The following is a 13,066-nucleotide window of genomic DNA, read 5'->3' as shown; positions in this document are numbered from 1 at the left end:
TTTTCAAAGATGCTGCCTGACCTGCTGAGTTCCTCCAGCATCTTGTGTGTGTTGCTCTGGATTTCAAGCACCTGCAAATTCCTGACGCAGACTGGGAGATCGTTTTGCTGAACACCTACGCTCTGTCCGCCAGAGAAAGCAAGATCTCCCAGTGGCCACACATTTTAATTCCACATCCCATTCCCATTCTGATATGTCTATCCACGGCCTCCTCTACTGTAAAGATGAAGCCACACTCAGGTTGGAGGAACAACACCTTATATTCCGTCTGGGTAGCCTCCAACCTGATGGCATGAACATTGATTTCTCTAACTTACGCTAATGCCCCACCTCCCCCTCGTACCCTATCCGTTATTTATTTTTATATATACATACATTCTTTCTCTTTCTTTCCTTTTTCTCCCTCTGTCCCTCCGACTATACCTCTTGCCCATCCTCTGGGTTTCCCCCCTCCCCCTTTTCCTTCTCCCTGGGCCTCCTGTCCCATGATCCTCTCATATCCCTTTTGCCAATCACCTGTCCAGCTCTTGGCTCCATCCCTCCCCCTCCTGTCTTCTCCTATCATTTTGGATCTCCCTCTCCCCATCCCACTTTCAAATCTCTTACGAGCTCTTCCTTCAGTTAGTCCTGACGAAGGGTCTCGGCCCGAAACGTCGACTGTACCTCTTCCAAGAGATGCTGCCTGGCCTGCTGCGTTCACCAGCAACTTTGATGTGTGTTGCTTGAATTTCCAGCATCTGCAGAATTCCTGGTGTTTACCTGCAGATTCTCTTTAGTTTGTGATTGAATTTAACATTATCTCTACTTTTTTCTTTCTTTTTTACTCTTTTTGCTCTACTTATTTAATTTAACTTTTAAAAACACATGTATTTATACTTCTTACAGTAAATTACAGTTATTATTATTGTGTATTGCAATGTACTGCCACTTACAACAAAAAAAAAATTCATGACATATGCCAGTGATTTTAAACCTGGTTCTAATGTTAAATCACCGTGCACTCCGCCAATCAAGGGAACCTGTTTTGGAAGAGCTTTGCATCGTTTTTCTCTCTGGCCTCTCTGCAAATGAGACTAAATGTCCCCATAGGCCCATTCACTATGATTCTGAGACAAACGGCCAGAGATGTGCCTATCCAGAATGACAAATGTCAAAGTCACAGGTTTGTTTGAGCAATGTCTTCCTTAGTCAGACGTCAATGGCCACTCTCATTTATATTTTGTATCCAAGAATCTCAAGAATTTCCACTGCACTGTTTTCAATGGCTGCAAGCATTTGGAGGGATTAACAATTCCAATGCTTCTGCAACGTAGTGCTGGAAGTGCTAACAAAGCAAACTATTTTACAAAGGCATTCTTTGTGCTAGTATTGAGTGTTGGAATCTGGGCCTTCTCCAATACCTCTTCTGAAACGGACATTTTAGGAGCCGTTTCCATAACACACTTCATCAGTTGTGACCTTGAACCTATTTCAAATATTCTCCAACACAATTAACTGCTATAGATAATGTTTAGTGATTACAGTTGACTGCTGCAGAATACGGGCAACGCTAAATGTGCCTTCTGCTAATCACGGCTTGTTGCAACATCCTTGCAAAAATAAATTCAAAACAAAACTAAAAGCAAGCATGTAGACATCTAACTTGCAATATGCAAGGTAGGTTCAGGCTTAAAATAGGTCCTCTGGAAACTGAACCATCACTTAAGCGATGTGCCAACACAATGCTGTGTGAAATACTCACTCCGGTTTTGTGTAAAGTCTCCAGGTTTAAGGTTGAGTTGGCAAAGTGGGAGGAATATGTAACAGTGGCATTCATTTCAAGAGGCCGAGAATATAAAAGTGAGGATGTACTGCCGAGGCCTTATAAGGCTTTGGTCAGACTGCATTTGGAACATAGTGAGCAAATTTAGGCCTCATATCTAAGGAAAGACATGATGGTTTTGATGAGGGCCCAGAGAAGGTTCACAAGAACGAAAGGCTTCATGTACGAGGAGCATTTGATGATGCTGGGCCTGTACTCAAAGGAAGTCAAAAAGATGAGGAGGGATCTCAAACCTACAGGACACTAAAAGGCCTGGATAGAGTGGATGTAAAGAGTAAGAGAGACTGGGATCTGAGGGCACAGTCTCAGAATAATGAGAGATCCCTTTAGAACTGAGACGAGAATTCATTGTCACAAAGGACTGTGGAGGCCAAGTCACCAGGTAGATTTAAAACATAGAAACATAGAAAATAGGTGCAGGAGTAGGCCATTCGGCCCTTCAAGCCTGCACCGCCATTCAGTATGATCATGGCTGATCATCCAACTCAGAACCCTGTACCATCTTCCCTCCATACCCACTGTTCCCTTTAGCCACAAAGGCCATATCTAACTCCCTGTTAAATATAGCCAATAAACTGGCCTCAACTGTTTCCTGTGGCAGAGAATTCCACAGATTCACCACTCTCTGTGTGAAGAAGTTTTTCCTAATCTCGGTCCTAAAAGGCTTCCCCCTTATCTTCAAACTGTAACTCCTCGTTCTGGACTTCCCCAACATCGGAAACAATCTTCCTGCATCTAGCCTGTCCAATCCCTTTAGGATTTTATACGTTTCAATAAGATCCCCCCCCAGTCTTCTAAATTCCAACGAGTATAAGCCTAGTCGATCCAGTCTTTCATCATTAGAGCAGAGATTGACAGGTTCTTGGTTGGTAAGGGGGTTAAAGGTTACAGAGGGACATGAGAACATAAGAAATAGGAACAGGAGTTATCTATCTGACCCACTGAGACACCTCTGTCAATTCGGTAAGGTCATGTCTGACCCTACCATGGGCTCAGCCCCACCTCCCTGTCTTTTCCCCATAACCCTTAATTCCCCTGCTGTGTAAAAAAATCTATCTATGTCTTAAGTGCATCTAATGAGGTAACCTCTTCTACTTCCCTGTGCAGAGACTTCCACAGGTTCACTGCTCTCTAGGAAAAAGCAATTTTTCCTCATCTCTGTCCGAATTCTATTCCCCTGAATCTTGAGATCATGTCCTGTAGTTCTTGTCTCACTTAGCATTAGAAACAATTTTCCTGCCTCTACCTCAAAGTCAAAGTCAAAGTAAATTTTATTAACAAAATACATATATGTCACCATATAGAACCCTGAGATTCATTTTTTCTTGTGGGCATACTCAGAAAATCTATAGAATAGTAACTATAACAGGATCAATGAAAGATCAACCAGTGCAGAAGACATCAAACTGTGCAAATACAAATAAATGGTAATAAATAATGAGAACACAAGTTCATTGGTTGTGGGAACATCTCAATGATGAGGCAAGTGAGTATAGCTATCCCCTTTAATTCAAGATCCTGGTGGTTGAGAGGTAGTAACTGTTCTTGAAGCTGGTGGTGCAAGTCCTGAGGTTCTTGTACCTTCTACCTGAAGACAGCAGTGAGAAGAGAGCATGGCCTGGATGGTGGGGATCTCTGTTGATGGATGTTACTCTCCTATGGCAATGTTTCATGTAGATGTACTCAATCATAAATTTATGTTCCTACAAGACCCCCCTCGCTTATAGAAACATAAAATTACGAAAGGGAGATTGTAGATGAGAAAATTAAAATTAGCCGTGATTGAATGGTCGAGCAGACTCTGATCGGCCAAGTGGCCTAATTCTGTTCCTCTGTGGTCTGCCCTTCGAAGGTCAAAGACATCACCAGCACTAGAAAAGGCCTGCCTGGAACATAGAACAGTACAACACAGGAATAGGTCCTTCTGCCCACAATGTCTCTGCCAGCCATAATCACCAACTTAAATCACACATAATCAAAGCATTGCTCATTCTTCATTATTTGTTAAAGAGACCTGACCATACTTGGTCTGTTGGTGAGAGAACGCTGTCTATGTCCTCTCTAGGTGGGCCCTGCTGTAAGATTACTTCCTTCGTGAGTCAGCCCCCAACTCATTGCTCACACTGCCAGGAACTTGTGCCTGACCAACAGCCCAGTACCAAGTCACGGCAATGGAAAATGTTGGGCATGCAGATACCTCAAAAGTGATAACTGACCACACAAGAGGGACAGAAAAAGATGCAAAAATAAATCAGAGAATCACGTGCAATACCAAAGTCATATTTAAGTCTAATGACTCTATTTAAGTTCCCCATTCCTGTTTCCCTCTCTCACCTTACATCACCTTCCTCTGATGCTCCTTTCCCTTTTCTTTCCTCCATGGCCTTCTGTCCTCCCCTATCAGATTCCCCCTTCTCCAGCCCTGCATTAAGATTAAAGTCTGTCACGAGTCTTGTAGCCCATCAGGCCAGTGCTTATACCGGTTTCCGTGGTGTGAAGCGACTGAGAGTACGAGACTCCCCCCCCCCAGCCCCCGATAGGACGCCAGTCTATCGCGAGGTTAACCCCCAGCATTTTTGCTGGTACCCATTCTCAGCTGGGTAGACTGGAGCATTGTGTGCTTAAGTGCCTTGCTCAAGGACACACACGCTGCCCCGGCCAAGGCTTGAACCCACGACCTTCAGATCGCTAGTCCAAAGCCCTAACCACTTGGCCATGCGCCACACAATATCTCTTTCACCAATCAACCTCCCAGCTCTTTACTTCACCCCTCCCCTCCTGGTTTCACCTATCACCTTGTGTTTCTTCCTCTCCTCACCCCCACCTTTTAACTCTCAATCTGCATCTTTTTTTTACACTCCAGACCTGATGAAGGGTGTCGGCTTGAAATCTCAACTGTACTCTTTTCCATAGATGCTGCCAGGCCTGCAGAATTCCTCCAGCATTTTGTGTGTGTTGCTCTAATTTTATTGTCATGTTTCAAGTCCATGTACAGTACTGTGCAAAAATCTTAGGCACATATATACCTAGCTAGGGTGCCTTTGACTTTCACACAGTACTGTAGTAATTTCATGTATTGCACTGTACTGCTGCAAAAAAAAAACAAATTTCATGACATATGTGAGCGATGATAAACCTGATTCTGATATGGGTCTCTATTGAGGACTGGGAGTGGGAAGGGGGCCGGGAGAGGCGAATCATGGTTGGGAAAAGGGGAAGGGAGATGGGAGGGAGCGGGAAGCACCACAGAGACATTCTGTAATGATCAATAAACCAGTTGTTTGGAATCAAATGAGCTTGCCTGTTGTCTCAGGGCTGGGTGTGTCTGCACCCGTGCCAAACCCCACCGCTGGCACTCTGCCCTCACCATTCCCAACATCCTTTCCCTCTGTCAGATTTACAAACATCTCCGCTCCACAGAGAGCAAGTACCTGCTTCTTGGGCACCCTAGCTATGTATACGTGCCTAAAGGTTTTGCACAGTACCGTATGCACAGATATACAGCACAGTAACAAGCCCTGTGACACAACATCGCCTGCAGCGCCCAATTACACTCATGTGAACAATCAACCTGCTAACTGGTACCTCTTTGGGATGTGGAAGGAAAGCAGAGGACCCTGAGGAAACCCACGTAGTCGCCGGGAGAATGCACAAGCTCTTTACAGACAGTTGTGGGAATTGAACCTGGGTCATTGGTGCTGTCGTAGCATTACACTACTATGTCATCCCTAAAACAGCAGAGGCACAGGCACATGGCATCATATATGAGCACTGACAAGGTAAAGGTAAATTAAATTAAACTAAATCCAATCTCCCTTTCACTAATTTACACAAGAAAATCTACAGATGCTGGAAGTCTAAAGCAATACACACAAAATGCTGGAGGAACTCAGCAGGGCAGGTGGTTTCCATGGGCAGTCAACGTTTCGGTCCGAGACCCTTCACCAGCGTTACACACCATTTCTACAAGGCAGAACACAACGAGAACAGAAAGAAAGCCAAGACCACTGCAGTGTGAAGTGGTCATAGTGTTGCTACACTAAGGCTCTGCAAGTTGAGTCAGGAAATGTATAGTTGAAGGGAAGTAGCTGTGCTTGTTCCCTGGTGGTGTGAGGCACATAATAGGGAGGGAGGAGAAGATGGCGGGGTGACGCAGCGCGCGCGGCCTCTCCGGTGAAATGATATCGTATTTGTTAAATAGGGGCCGTGCACAATCCTGATTTGATGGAGACGGACGTCAGAAGCACGGAGGAACATCTGGAGAAACTTCTGAAATGCCCAGTTCGCTGCCGCCGCTACTGTGCGATCGAGAATCTCCGGAGGGAAGGCCCCAAATCCTCGGCTTTGCCTATAGCCTGTTGCTGGGGCCGGGGTTGGGGTTGAAGCGCTCGGCAGATATGGGGCTCGGTGCTCAGTGTCGGAGGCTTGAAGTTTTCGGATGGACTGAGAGTCGGACTGTGGTCGGGTGCTTCCAGGATGCTGATTCGGCAAGTTTGCAGTGCTGGAAGCTCATGGCAGGAAGAGAGTTTCTCCCTTCTACCGTCTGCGTGAGATGACAGGACTTTCGAGAGACTTTGAGCCTTTTTTTTTTACCATGCCCATGGTCTGTTCTTCTATCAAATTATGGTATTGCTTGCACTGTTGTAACTATATGTTATAATTATGTGGTTTTTGTCAGTTTTTCCATCTTGGTCTGTCTTGTGTTTCTGTGATATCACTCTGGAGGAACATTGTATCATTTCTTAATGCATGCATTACTAAATGACAATAAAAGAGGACTGTGTGTCCTCATAATCTAATCTAATCTAAACTAATATGTGTAGAGCAACACTATTAAGGCCACTTTCGTAAGTGGACTAAACCGTCAACGGACAGTTTGTCGAATATGGGATCCAGTCACTAGGTGATTCTAGGCCTGGAGACAAACAGACTGGACAAAATACCAATGTAAAAAGTGGTTTACTTTGTACTGAGGAGATCTAGTAGCAGATGCACATGCCCACAGAGGGTACTAAAACCAAGCTATTCAGAGGCATAAAAAGACCCTAGATCCCCATTTGTAGGCCCTTAACCACTACTTATTATTTTCCTGACTGACGTTCCCTCTACCCACATCTCTAATCCTTCTTAGTCGTAGAGTCATAGAAAAGTACAACACAGAAACAGGCCCTTTGACCCATCTAGTCCATACTGAACCATTTAAACTGCCTACTGCCATCGATCTGCAGCGGAACCAAATCCCTCCATACCCCTACCATCCATGTACCTATCCAAACTTCTCTTAAATGTCGAAATCAAGCTCATGTGCACCATCTGCACTGGAAGCTCATTTCCTGTGCAACTTCGTCCTCTGAGCTAAATGGCCTAATTCTGCTCCTATATCTTATGGTTTTGCGTACTGTTCATACAGGTCAAAATTATAGCACAGTGCATCAGGTAAAACTTGGAAAAGAGAATAACAGTGCAGAATAAAGTGTAAACGCTACTGAGAAAGTGGTATTTGATTACGTTGAATGCTTTATCGACAACAAATTAAAATAATAACAAAGTATAGAAGAGAGAAGGGAGAACAACCAGAGTGAATGGGTGGGATCTTTGATTATGTTGGCTGCTTTACACAGTGCATATGTTGGAACAAGATAACACAATAATAATGCAGAATAAAATGTAAAAGCTACAATGAAAGTGCAGTCCAGGTAAAGAATGAAGTGTAGGATCATAACAAGGTAGATTATGAGGTTCAGCGTCCATCTTATTGCTGCCAGGATAATCAAGGACACGACCCACCCAGCCAACACACATTTTGTCCCTCTTCCCTCTGGGAGAAGGTTCAGGAGCTTGAAAACTCGTACGGCCGGATTTGGGAACAGCTTCTTTCCAACTGTGATAAGACTGCTGAACGGATCCTGACCCGGATCTGGGCCGTACCCTCCAAATATCCGGACCTGCCTCTGGAATTTTTTGCACTACCTTACTTCCCATTTTTCTAGTTTCTATTTATGATTTATAATTAAAATTTTTAATATTTACTAATTTTAACTATTTTTACTATTTTTAATATTTAATATTTGTAATCCAGGGAGTGTGAAGCGCAGAATCAAATATCACTGTGATGATTGTACGTTCTAGTACCAATTGTTTGGCGACAATAAAGTATAAAGTATTGTCCTATGGAACCATTCAATAATCTTATAACAGCGGGGTAGAAGCTGTCCTTGAGCCTGGTGCTATGTGCCCCTCAAATCTGGCAGATCCCATGTCCAGTTTTAGGCCCTCCCCTAGTTTTGGAGGCCAACTGTTTCGGGCACCTGGAACTCTCTGCTGAAAGTGGGGTAGCAGCCAATTTACTCATCACATTAACACAAACACTTGAAGGTAATGGCCTCCAGGGAGCAGGATTAAGCCGGGGAGCTCGGCCTGGCCTGTAATGGGCTGAATGGTCTCCCACTGTAAATTTTCTCTGATTAGTCCTGGGGGAGACAGTACACAAGTATTGTATTTTACCATCTGAAATCCACACAGCAGCTTTGAAGGTTGGGTTTCAAATTAGCGTGGCAAGGAACTTAAGTCTCTGTTTATTATAATGGCATCCTGTCCTCAGAGAGATTCAGACAAATATTTGAAAGTTCACACAAGGATCACAGGCTCAAAAGTATACTACAACCTGGCACTGACCAAAAGCAGAATTGGTGTATGTGGCAGCATAGGTTTTCATATAGCAGTTCTCCTGAAAAAAAAAATAGCCTTTAACGTGTCTTCCTGATCAAAGATGCTCGAGCTTATGTTACAGGCAGACGCACTGGAGGAGCCTTTTCAGTTTCCCTTGCCAAGCTCGCAAGCCGTTTCAGAATTGGGTGACCACCATCTTTCAAAAGCGTAGCTACAGGGCAGCAGGATTAAAGATTTATTTTCATCCTACAAACTAAATCCTTTGCTTCGTGGTTTCCCGATTTATATATATATATTCCAGTTGAGCTCTGAAAGGGGAAGGTTGCAAAGTGCTGGAAGATCAGTACTTCAGATGAACAATTCATAAAGCCTAACGTTTTCACGCGGTTCCTGGATTTTGAGCTTTCCAGTTCCACACATTTCGTTTATCACATTTGCAAAACCAAATGGCACTACTTATCTCAGTCCCCTGAAAATTTCATTAAAAATTTCTATAAATAGGAAGAAATAGATGAACACACAGCTCTTGCAGAGAAGCAGAGAGAAATATGGACAAGCTGGATTGTTCGGGATAGAGTGGGTGTGGAGAGGATGTTTCCAACAGTGAGGAAGTCTTGAACCAGAGGGCACAGCCTCAGAATAGAAGGACATCCCTTTAGAGGAACCGAGATGAAGAGGAACTTCTTTGGCTAGCAGGTAGTGAAACTGTGGAGCTCATCACCTCAGATGTAGGTGGAGGCCACATCACTGGATGTACTTAAAGCAAAGGTTGATAGGTTCCAGAATATTAAGGGTGTCAGAGGTTACGGAGACAAGGCAGGATTTTGGGGTTGAGAGGAAAATTAAATCAGCCACAATGGAATGATAGAGCAGACTCATTGGGCTGAATGGCCTAATTCTGCTCCTATATCCATGTGAAGTTATAGAATAGAGATGAGGAAGAATTTCTTCAGCCAGAGGGTGCTGAGCCTGTGGAATTTATTGTCACAGACAGCAGTGGAGGCCAAGTTATTTGGTATGTTTAAGGCAAAGATTGACAGGTTCTTGATTGTTAAGGGGCTTCAGGGTTATGGGGAGAAGGCAGGAGAATAGGGTTAAAATTACTGAATGGCAAAGCAGACCCAGTAAGTTAAATTGGCTAATCCTGCTCCTTTACCTTATGGTCTTATGGGCAGTTTTTTTTCCTCCATCTATTCATTTCTTTGGGGATCTGGACATCACTGGCATGGAAGTCTTTGTACTCCAGATACTCCGGTTTCTTCCCACCTCCCAGAGGTCGGTTGGAAGATTAAGTAGCCTCTGAAAATTATGCCTAGTGTGTCGATGGGTGAAGGAATCTGAGGGGCGTTGATGGGGACGTGGGAGAATTAAATGACTAGTGTAAAAATGGGTACTGGATGGTCAGAGAAGACCTAGGGAGTCAAAGGGCCCCTCAATTCTCTCCAAGACTCCAGAAGATCACCAGTCATTCTGACAAAACACAATGGCCATCCTCCCTAGCTGCTCAACTTTCTGCCCAACTCAGCCATGCACACCGAGTTCCTGAATGTCCAAGTTGCATTGGCCTACTTTTGGCCTATGTCCCTCTGAAACTCTCCTATCCATGTACCTGTCCAAATGCCTCTTGGGTGTCACGACTGCACCCACATTTACCACCTCCTCTGGTAGATCTTCAGACACATCCACCACCTTTGTGTAGAAGAAGTTGCCCCTCAGATCCCTTTTTACATCTTTGTCCTCTCATTTTCAACCACGTACACCCTCTGGTTGTGGACTCCACTGCCCCAGGAGAAAGACTTCAGCTACTCACCTTATCTATGCCCCTCAAGGTTTTATAGACCTCTATATTTTAGGCACCACGGTAGTGCAACAGTATTTCAGCTGGGGGTATTAGAACTTGGAGTTCAATCCCAGCATCACCTGTAAGGAGTTTGTACGTCCTCCCTGTGGAATGTATGGGTTGTTCTCGGGTGCTCCGGATTCCTTCCACAGTTCAAAGACGTAATGGGTTAATCAATCCCCCAAATCCTGTGATTGGGTTTGGGCTAAATCAGAACTGTCGAGGGTTGCTGGGCAGCATAGCTCGAAGGGCTGGAAGGGCATATTCCGCCTTGCTTAAATAAATAAATAAATATTTTACAACGTTCTATAAGATTACACCCCCAGTGTTCTGTCCCTCCAGGGACAGAAGCCCATCCAGACTTGCCCTAGAACTCAAACACTCCAGTCCTCATACCATTTTCATGAATTTTTCTTGCACCCTCTCCAGTCAAATGACATCGTTCCCACAGCTGGGTGACCAGAAAAGCACGCAGTACTCTAAATGTGCATCCCAACATCCTGTCCCGTTCATTATGGCAGCAGGAAGGGAATGTTCCAACTGACACAAATCTACTCCAGATATATTTGAAAAGTCTCCCGAAAAGCGGTACCAATTTTATTCTCATTGAACGGCCTAGAATGGCCTGAAGAGGTGGGTGCCAGTAAGGACCAGTCGCAAACGAGAAAATCTGCAGATGCTGGAAATCCGAGCAACACACACTAAATGCTGGAGGAACTCAGCAGGCAAGGCAGCATCTGTGGAAAGAAGTACAGTCGATGTTTCGGGCCAAGGGCACTTCTGCAGGTCCTGCCGAACGGTCTCAGCCCAAAACGTCAACTGCACATTTTTCCATAGATGCTGTCCGGCCTGTTGAGTTCCTCCAGCATTGTGTGTGTTTATTGAGGGCCTGTGATCGTTTTGGATATGGGACTGTTGTTGAAACATACAGTAATCTCAGGCACTACATATTCTATTAACTAAAAGCATGCCAGGGACCAGGAATGTGGCAAGTCCAAGGTCGTGGTGGCTGTGAGTGAGTGATTGCTCACCAAGTCATCAACAGATCCTGGGGCCAGTGGCAATGGTCAGGAAGTAGTTGGGATTGGGGACCTTGCTGGGTTGAGGATATTCAAAGGTTCTGGGGAGGTTAGAGGGTTAGGGATATCAATCAAGGAGTTGGAAAAAGGGACATACAATCAGTGGCCACTTTATTAGGTACCACCTAAGTGTATTTTCACGATTTCTGCTTCTATAATCCATTCACTTCAGGATTAGGCATGCTGTGCATTCAGAGCTGTTCTTCTCCACACCACAGTTGCAACGTATGGTTATTTGAGTTACTGTCTCCTTCCTTTCAGCTTGAGCCAGCCTGGTCGTTCTCCTCTGACCTCTCTCATTAACAAGATGTTTTTGCCTATGAATCATTTCACTTCGATTACATTTCTTCCCCCGACTGATGTTTGGTCTGAACAACAACTGAACCTCTTGACCACGTCTGCATACTTTTATGCATTATGTTGCTGCCACCTGGCTGACTGATTAGATATCTGCATTAACGAGCAGGTGCACTGGTGTACCTAATAAAGTGGCCACTGAGTGTATTAAGGACCGGTGTAATTGGACTCTGTTTAGTGGGATACAATTCCAGCATTGCACTAGAAAGAGCCAATAGTTTCATAAAAGCACCACTCCCTAACACTGAGACATAGTAAACAGGGATAAACAGGGTATGAGGTCATTGGACACAAAGCCCATGTGTCAGACACCCAAGAGGAATTTATGAATGGATGCCCATTTGCGTTTCCAAATCAACCCAGACATGGTTGTTATGGAACTTCACTCCTTATTGAGTACAGTTCCAACTACCTTTTGTAAAGAATCTTAACGTGTATGACAATAAAAAAGTGCTGTTAAACCAGTTGGTCTAAAATTAGACACACATATTGTTTTCCAACTAGATTTGAGAAAGCAAACTCTTTTTTTTCCTAGAGAGCTTAGTTTCCCTTTGAAATACTGTAATAAGCACATCTGCTGCTGGGTTTAGTCGGAACATTCCCTTCCTCGCAACAGTGATCAAGGGAACAGGTTGTCCTGATGATTGTTTGAACAGATGGGCTGTCTTGGTGGGGTGGTGCTTTGGTCATCAAGACGGTGCAATTCCAGATCCATTTTCTCTTTACTGGGGATCATACGTACCACACTCTGCAGGAAATGAGGAGCAGTTTTGTGATTTACAAGTAGATTCATCTCTTAATGTGAGCACATCCACATGAAACGCTGTCGTAGGAAAACAGATTCCATCATCAGAGATTCCCACCACCCAGGCCGTGCTCTTTTCTCGCTGCTGCCATCAGTTAGAAGGTACAAAAGCCTCAGGACTCGCACCACCAGGTTTCAGAACAGTAACTACCTCTCAACCTCTTGAATAAAACAGGATACCGACACTCTCTTGCCCATCCCATTGAGATGTTCTCACAACCAATCTCGCTTTAAGGTCTCTTTATCTTGTTATTTCATGTTCTCGTTATTGCTTTTTATTTATATTTGCATTTGCACAGTTTGTTGTCTTCTGCACTCCAGTTGCTCTTTCATTGGTCATCTTACAGTTCCTGTTCTATAGATTTGCTGAGTGTGCCCGCAGGAAAATGAATCCCAGAGCTGAATGTGGTGATATAAATAAAACTTACTTTGATCTTTGAACTTTGAGTCAAATATCTCATGAGGGCACCTCCCACACCCAAACAGACCACCAA

General features: G+C 44.3%; 1 protein-coding gene across 4 annotated transcripts in view; it reads right to left on the bottom strand.

Moving 5' to 3' along the window:
- caskin1 (CASK interacting protein 1) overlaps positions 1 to 13,066 on the bottom strand; it is a 740,245-nt gene that overhangs the window by 654,097 nt on the left and 73,082 nt on the right. The window lies entirely within an intron of this gene.

Source organism: Mobula hypostoma, chromosome 9, assembly GCF_963921235.1.
Source record: "Mobula hypostoma chromosome 9, sMobHyp1.1, whole genome shotgun sequence".
Classification (NCBI taxonomy): Eukaryota; Metazoa; Chordata; class Chondrichthyes; order Myliobatiformes; family Myliobatidae; genus Mobula; species Mobula hypostoma.
This window is presented reverse-complemented; position numbering and strand designations above follow the sequence as displayed.